This window comes from Cryptomeria japonica, chromosome 2 (genome assembly GCF_030272615.1).
Source record: "Cryptomeria japonica chromosome 2, Sugi_1.0, whole genome shotgun sequence".
NCBI lineage: Eukaryota > Viridiplantae > Streptophyta > Pinopsida > Cupressales > Cupressaceae > Cryptomeria > Cryptomeria japonica.
Window position 1 is genome coordinate 452,780,369 of NC_081406.1, and position 8,216 is coordinate 452,788,584.

The 8,216-nt window shown below is 46.2% G+C and overlaps 1 non-coding gene across 1 annotated transcript; it reads left to right on the plus strand.

The window, feature by feature from the left end:
• Positions 1-7,678: 7,678 nt before the first annotated feature.
• LOC131031664 (5S ribosomal RNA) lies at positions 7,679-7,797 on the plus strand. Its single transcript, XR_009103108.1, has one exon. It is a non-coding gene; the product is annotated as a 5S ribosomal RNA (ribosomal RNA).
• Positions 7,798-8,216: the final 419 nt, after the last annotated feature.

Consider the following 8,216-nt stretch of genomic DNA (forward strand, 5'->3'; position numbering starts at 1 on the left):
TTGGAGTTAAAGGCCGAGTGATTAGAGTTCCATCTAATGCTTGGTGTGGCTTCGTGAAAGGAAAATGCTCGAGGGTTAAGACCCGTGAAGTGGAAAAAAGAAGGTAGGGCCCGACATTAAGGTGAAGTGGCAAAAAGAAGGTAGCGAAAGGATTTTTAGCTCATTACCAGATGAGGAAAGGTAAAAGGGTAAAGGCAGTGCAATTTGATATGATCTAGTGGTCAGCGCAGTTTTGCTAGATGAATGTGTAAGGATGTTATGCTCTGCGAAATGGCAAAAGAGAGGAAAAGAAAATACACAGGTGTGTTATGACCCGTTGGAGTGAAATTTTCAAATTCTTCTATGAATTCAATTCTGAAGGGACGACCGAAGCATGCAGTATCAATGTTGCAGTTAAGAGCCCGATTGCCATATATGGTCTCACATCAATTGAATGTAGACATCATTTCAAAGAGTTGTTGCGAAGAAGTGGGTGTAGAGAAAATTTCTTCAAGCCAAGAACAAGTTCTCTCGTACTTTTGCTTAGCAATTACTTGATAGTTTGTTTGAATTGGGGTTTTGATCTGTTATAGAACTGATGTGGCTAGTAATTAATCTACTTGCATAGTATTATTGAGATGGCACCTAAAAGGGAGTTCTCAGGGAAAGTCAATTACCATGAGAGGGCAATTTGTGATGATTTCCTGGAGCAGTTAACCATGTCAACTAACGTGGCAGCCAAGACTAAAGAGTTGGTGCCAAAAGCTCCTCGCCTGAGAATAGGAGAAGGATTGTATGACAAAGGAAACTAGCTGAGAGACCCACAGATAGGATTATCTGGGTTGGGTTTATTCAAGGTTGGATTTAGCATGAGACATTCCCCAGCCCCAATGAATAGTATTTGGGAGTTGGATGTAGGCAAATTGGTGGTCCCTCGAGTATTCATGGATATGGATCTCTTAACTTAGATTGCACACAATTATGACCCCATTACAAAGAGTGTTAGGGACATAAATGGAAAAACCCTCATTGAAATTAATGATGAGGAGTTCAGAAATGTATTTGGGCTTAGTGAATTTTCCAATTATTTAGAACCCATCAATTCTAAATCATTGGCTTAGGTTTACAATGCACAAAGGAATCACCTTAGGAATGGGCCTCTTAAAGAATTCTTTGTCAAAATAGGTGGATTAACAGTTGTAGGACCTAATACTATGGAGCCTTTCTCCTTAAATTTGTTCACTCTTAGAGCCAAGGGATTATACTCGTCACTTTGCCAAATATTTGGAGAGGATGTTGAAGCTAACATGCCAACTCATTACATGTTAATGATTGCTCAAATTTTGAATCCTTCTCTAGCAGTGACATTTGATTATGCTCCCTATATTACTGATGCCATCCATGAGGGCTTGATAGGGATAAAGAATGGAAAAGTGGATAGGCCTTTTGGATGGTACTCCCTCCTCATGCACCTATTTTTATTCAAGGGTGGTGATTACTTTGCAAATGGAATGGATCTTGTGAAAGAAAAGGATGGAGAGAAAATGCCAGTTCAGCTATGGAGCACAGTGCTGCCATGGGACAGAGAAGATGCTAGCTACTTGAGGTTTGATAAGTGTTTTGCATCCAAGATCAGGACTCTTTTATGTTCAGAGATTCCAAGAGTCCCTAAGGTTCTTTTGGAATTCATTAGGCCAAAGGATTTTGCTGAAGATATTAAAATTGTCCACAATTGGGGTGATATGTGCTTATACCCTATTTCCACAGTTTTCAGAGTGTATGGTTTCAAAGGCACTCCATTTTTGTTGCCATATCAGGTCCCATTAAAAATAGGAATTGCATAAATCGTCAGGCAGATTGGTAGTGTGCAAGAGGCAGAGTTAACAGGTAGAGGTAAAGGGACCATTTTCCCTACAATAAATATAGCACATCAGTTTGTGATAACTAAAGGAGGTTGGAAGTGCTTTCAAGATTTCCTTCAACCCTACCATTTATCAATGGCAGTATCAAGGTGTGTTGACCTTGAAGATTTCTTCAACAACATGTTCAGAAAAAGGGTAGTATGTAGGGGCAGACCTCATCAATTCCAATTCCCCGAAGACCTCATCAGGAATGAGTTCGATCTGGATGAGCAAGAGCTAAGGAAAGAAAAGTGGGTGGCTTACAAGAAGGCCCTAAATTTTGTGCACCAATTTGATACCAGTTATGACCCTTTGTATAGTTTCCACCCTTTTGAAGAAAAGGCAAAATTCTTGATTCTTTGTTTTGAAGATGTAATGCAGACATTGAAAGAGAAGAGGGAGGCTATAATTAAGAATAACCCTAAGAAGGCAAGACTAGTTTTAACTAGGTCTACATTTGCCAAAGCAATCCCTCCAAGTGATTATATGCTACATAAAAGGTCCAACTATAGTGTGTTAGTGCCAACAATAGGGGAGCCTTCTACCTCAAGAGGGAAGAGGAAGATATAGGATGTCATTGACATTCAGGAGAGCCCAAAGAGGAAAAGAATGCGATAGGAAGTGCAATCTGATGAACCGTTGTATTCCCCATCTCAATCCCCTATTCACATAGGAGATGAACAAGCAGCAGTTGAGCAACTGTTACAATTAGGCAGTCTTGGGGAGATAGCTTACACCTATGATGAAGTAGAAGAGGGAATGCTAGAAAAGCCCCTTAGCACTGAGATGAACATAACCACTAATGAGTTCAAGGGCCAAGAGTTGGATCCTGATATTAAACAAGCCAATGAGGATTTCTTGGCTGATAGCAACTTTGTCACATCAGGAGCTTTCATGCAATTCGTGTGGAAGCAGAATATTGATTAGTTTAATACTAGATGTGAGAAGAGGAAGAGTGAGTAGCCCCACAAGGATCTAGCTGTGGTGGAGGAAGAAATAAAGCAAGAAATGGTCAATGAGTTCAAGACCATCACTCCTAAGCAAGGAAGAGACATGGTAGCAAAGGCTGGTGTACTCATTCTCCTTGAATGGGATATAGCAGATGCCTTGGTTTTGGAGGCAGTAAGGAAAGAGACCAAGCCTATGGAGGGAGTCACTTTCAACAAGGATAATGCTGCCCTGGTTATGTCATCTCTAAAAAGAGATGAAAATAGGAAGAAAAAGGACACCTCAGGGTCAAGCTACCTTGGGGGAATGATAGTGAAAAGAGTGCAGAGCACTAGGGTAGTGGAGGCTGCTAGCACAGTACTAGAGACAGCAAAGTTTAATGTGGCAGTAGCAGAGAGAGAGGCACAAGAAAAGGTTAATCTCCAATTGAAGTTGGAGACTATTTTAAAAGCCTACAATGATGCTAAAGAAGGAATAGCCAATAGAGACAGCATAGTTGCTAGACTCCAGAGTCAATTGGTAGGACAACATCATCTAGGTGAGTCTTCTACACTCATGATAGCCTCCTCTCCAGCAAGGTCCCCTCCTACTAGCCCCATCATTGAATTCCCACCATCTCCAACATGTTCTAGTCCCCAATCAGTTGAGATCACTCCCCATGAATTGGAGAAGCTAAAACAGGCCCAAGCCCTGTTTGCAAAGAAATATGAAGAGAGAGTGAGGGATACAATTTTGATTTTTACTGACACCATAAGGCCTTCATTAATGTACAATAACATGAGCAAAATTTTGGACATGTGGAATGAGCTAAATGGAGACAAGGCAGTTCTTATGCCTATTTTTGACAAGTGGAAGCCCAAAGAGCAGGATTTGAAACTTATTTGTGTATCTTATGATGAGGCAGGGGTTGACCCCATTATTAAATCCACTTGTGATATGACAAAGGATCTAGCAAAGTTAGCAGAAGGAGTAGATAATGCAGATACAAAGATCAACTTGTACAAGAAAGAGTACACTGATCAAGTATTTGAATTACTCCCAGGGGGTTTTGCTAGTCCAACTCAATTGAAGGAAAAACAAATATGGCTTAATGAATTAGAAGCCAATTTATCATTAAGAATAAAAGGATTCATTAATACAAATGATACTTCTTTATTTGTCAAAACAATTGAGGAGATAGAGAAAATCAAATCCCACTACGGTTTTCTAAATTCAGAGGTCAATAAAATGAGGAATGCTTGGAAAAGATTAGCCAAGACGAAGGGAAAATTGATTAACTTCTCGTGGCCTGCTGATGATGTATACTAGGAATGGACAAGAAAATATGTGGTGTTGGATGTAGAGCAGTTGGAAGAAGTTGCAATAGAACAACAACAACAACAAGTCACAGATGCTGAAAAGGACCCATAACCACTTTTTGGAAAAGACTGTTGTTTGTAACAAACTTTCTTTGGAAGTTCTGAAGCTTGTATGCATCCATGTTATTATAAATGGATACTAGGACTTCTTTAGAATGATCACAAGAAATTTGTAAGAAAACTCTGCAGAAATACATCTAGGATTTTCTAGTCTAATGGAGAATACTCTGAGGTTTGTGATATTTTCTCAAGATTAATATCAATATACAGACTATCGACTTTTGAGCCTAAATTTTATGTTGTCTTCTGGTTTACTTGCAAATATTCACTATTTTCAAATATGAATAATCTAGGGTTATTCATTTGAGGATTAGATTGTAAGGCAATCTTAATAGAGGCATTTCTTAGCTTTTCTCTCCAGGAGGGAAATTAAATACGCATGAAGCATTTCTATCAGTGAATTCTTTGTGGGAGATTTTGAATTTGATGAATGCAGTTTAGTTTGATGAAGGTAAATTCTTATGTATGTTAGGCATATGTGGGGTTTTATAGAAGCCGAGGTGATGGGATGTGTGGAGATATTTGATTGTGGAAGTATTGTTTAAATTCAAATGACTCTGTGGCCTGGATAAGGCACTGGTATTAATTGTGGTTATCTTTTACATATCTTGTAGGTCAATACTGAACATGATTATAAGCTTTCTTTCTTTGTTTCAGTTAGTGTTGAGGCGATAGGATTCATTGGTTTTCGGACTGGTTTACTTTGGATCTGTCTTTTAAAAGTGTGAAGTCAATTCACATATGGTATACCCGCCTGAACTTTGGATAAGTTTGAAGTGTAGAAGGTTGTAAAACCTTGTCATATGTTGATCTGAAGTTTCCATCTCTTTGATCTCTCTTCTGCAGACAGAGTTTATCATTTTATTATAAGGGTTTTTAAGGGGAATCAGATTTTGAGAACAACACTAGGGTGGATTCCAAAGAGGGTCATAGGGTGGGTGCCAAGGTGGGTTGGTGATATAGTGGGTTCAAAGGTGGGTGCTAGGGTGGGTTCCAAGGTGGGTCACAGGTTGGGTGCCAGGATGTGTGGGTGTTAGGTTGGGTGCCAAGGTGGGCTCCTGGGTGGGTGGGTGCTAGGGTGGGTTTCAAGGTGGGCACGAGGGCGGGTGCCAAGGTGGTAACAGGTTGGGTGTTAGGATGGGTGAGTGCTAGAGTGGGTGCCAAGGTGGGTGCCAGGGTGGGTGGGTGCTAAGGTGGATGCCAAGGTGGTTCACAGGGTGCTAGGGTGAGTTCCAAGGTGGGTCACAGGTTCAGTGCTAGGGTGGGTGTCGAGGTGGGTGCTAGGCTGGGTGGGTGCTAAGGTGGATGCCAAGGTGGTTCACAGGGTGGGTGGGTGCTAGGGTGAGTTCCAAGATGGGTCACAGGTTCAGTGCTAGGGTGGGTGTCGAGGTGGGTGTGTGGGTGCTAGGGTGTGGATGCCAATGTGGGTCATAGGGTGGGTGCTAGGGTGGGTTGCAATGTGGGTGAAGGTGGGTAATAGGCTCGGTGGGTTCTAAATTAGGTGCTAGGGTGGGTGTGCACCCACCTTGCCCGAGGTGGGTGCCAAGGTGCCAATGTGGGTGGGTGCTAAGGTGGATGCCAAGGTGGGTGCCAGGGTGAGTTCCAAGGTGGGTGAGAAGGTGGGTGATAGGTTGAGTGGTAGGATGGGTGGGTGCCAAGATGGGTCACAGGGTGGGTGTCAAGGTGGGTGGGTGCAAGGGTGGGTAGGTGCTAGGGTGGGTGTCAGGGTGGGTGGGTGCTAGGTTGGGTTCCAAGGTGGGTGCGAGGGTAAGTCTCGAGGTGGGTCACATGTTAGGTGCTAGGATGGGTGAGTGCTAGGGTGGGTGCTAAGGTGCATCACAACTTGGGTGCTAGGATGGGTCGGTGCTAGGGTGAGTGGCAAGGTGGGTGCACAAGTGTCAAGGTGGGTGCCAAGGTGGGTGCCAAGTTGGGTTCCAAGGTGGGTGTCAAGTGGGCGACTGTTATGGTGGATGCCAAGGTGGGTCACGGGGTGGGTGCCAAGTTGCTAGGTTGGGTTCCAAGGTGGGTGTCGAGGTGGGTGCCAAGGTGGGTGCTAGGGTGCGTGGGTCATAGGGTGTTCTCCAAGGTGTGTCACAACGTGGGTGCCAGGATGGGTGTGCACCCACCCTAGCCAAGATGGGTGCTAGGGTGGGTTCCAAGGCTGGTCACAGGCTGGGTGCTAGGATGGGTGGGTGCCAAGGTGGGTCATGGGGTGGGTGCCAAGGTGGGCACCAGGGTGGGTGTGCACCCATCCTGGCCAAGGTAGGTCACGGGGTGGGTGTCGGGGTGGGCATCAAGGTGGGCGCCAAGGAGCCAAGGTGGGTGGCAAGTAGCCAAGTTGCGTGCCAAGGTGGGTGTCGGGGTGGGTGCCAAGGATCCAAGGTGGGTGTCAGGGTGGGTGCCAAGGAGCCAAGGTGGGTGTCTGGGTGGGTGCCAAGGTGGGAGCCAGGGTGGGTCCCAAGGTGAGTGCAAAAGTGGGTGCCAGGGTCAAGGTGAGTGCCAATGTGGGTTCCAAGGTGCCAGGGTCAGGGTGAGTGCCAATGTGGGTTCGAAGGTGCTAAGTTGGGTGCGAGGTTGTGTGCCAGGGTGGGTGGGTGCCAAGGTGTGCTAGGTGGAAGCCCGGGTGGGCGTCAGGGTGGGTTGGTATCCCATGGGTGTCGAGTTGGGTGCCCGGTGGGTGGTTCTTGTCTAGTTTTAGTTATCGAGACTCATTTCGAGCCTCAGAGGTCGTTTCTTGTCTGATTTCCCTATCTTCAACCTGGGAACCCAATTTTGGTCCTCGGGTCCCATTTTTTTTGTCTCACATCCCACTTTTGGCCTGTGGCCCTTTTTGGGGTCAATTCTCGTTTTGGGCATCAGAGCATGTTTCTTCTTCTAAAAACTAATATTTGTTTATTGCGTCTCGAAACACATTTTTGTTCTCGTGGACCCATCATGGGTCTTGGAATGCATTTGTGGTCCTTGGGTCCCATTTTGTATCTTGAAACTTGTTTTTGGTGCTTGATCCCTATTTTGGGTGCCCACCCTGCACAAGGTGCACACCTGGGGCAAACCGAGCGCCTTGGTGCACTGGGGAAAGATCGAGCATGCACCTGAGGCACCCTGAACATGTACCAAGGTACACTCGGCCTACATGTGAGCGTAGGTCATTGCGCTCGAGGTGGTGTGCGAGCACCACAGTGTAAACGAGACACTATGCACACTTGGGCGGGTCGGGTGCGCACACGACGCCCCGTCCAGGTGCATGCATGTAGGCCGGGTTGGGTGCACACTTGACGCTCGGGCAAGGTGCACGCACATGGGTAGGGTTCACACTTGGCAACAAGGCGCGCTTGGCGAGGGAGGGTTTGCACCTCGACGGGGGTGGGTGGCCGGGGTGGATTCACACATGGGTCGCAATTTGCTAAGTACACACTGCAACAAGCTCATAATGGGTGTGATCATACCAGCATTAGTGCACCAAATCCCATCAGAACTCTGCAGTTAAATGCACTTGGGCTAGAGTAGTACTGGGATGGGTGACCTCCCGAGAAGTCCTGGTGTTGCACCCTTTTTTAATTTTTCGTCGGGCGTCGCAATGCTATTTGAATTAACCTTTTACCTATTTGCATTCTCGTCAGGGCCGGGCCAGGGCACGGTGCCCGCACTACCGCGTACACAGGGGCGACACCAAGCACACACCCGAGGTGCCTCGAGCACACACCACGGTGCAACCTGAGCATTATGCGCGTACCTCGGTGCACCTGAGGTGCTGCGCGTGCACCCAGGTGAAATCAATGTGCACCTCAGCCAGTGCACGCTCGGTCAAGGCGCGCACATTGGCCAAGGTGCACAGTGATGTTTCTTACTCTAAGGTATCGCACCAGACTCCCGGGACAGGTGAGCGAAGCTAGGTGGGGCCGGATGCGCGCCCGAGGTAGGTGCACGCAGCTGGAGAGCACTTTGGAGCGCACTAGAGGTGCGCACCTTG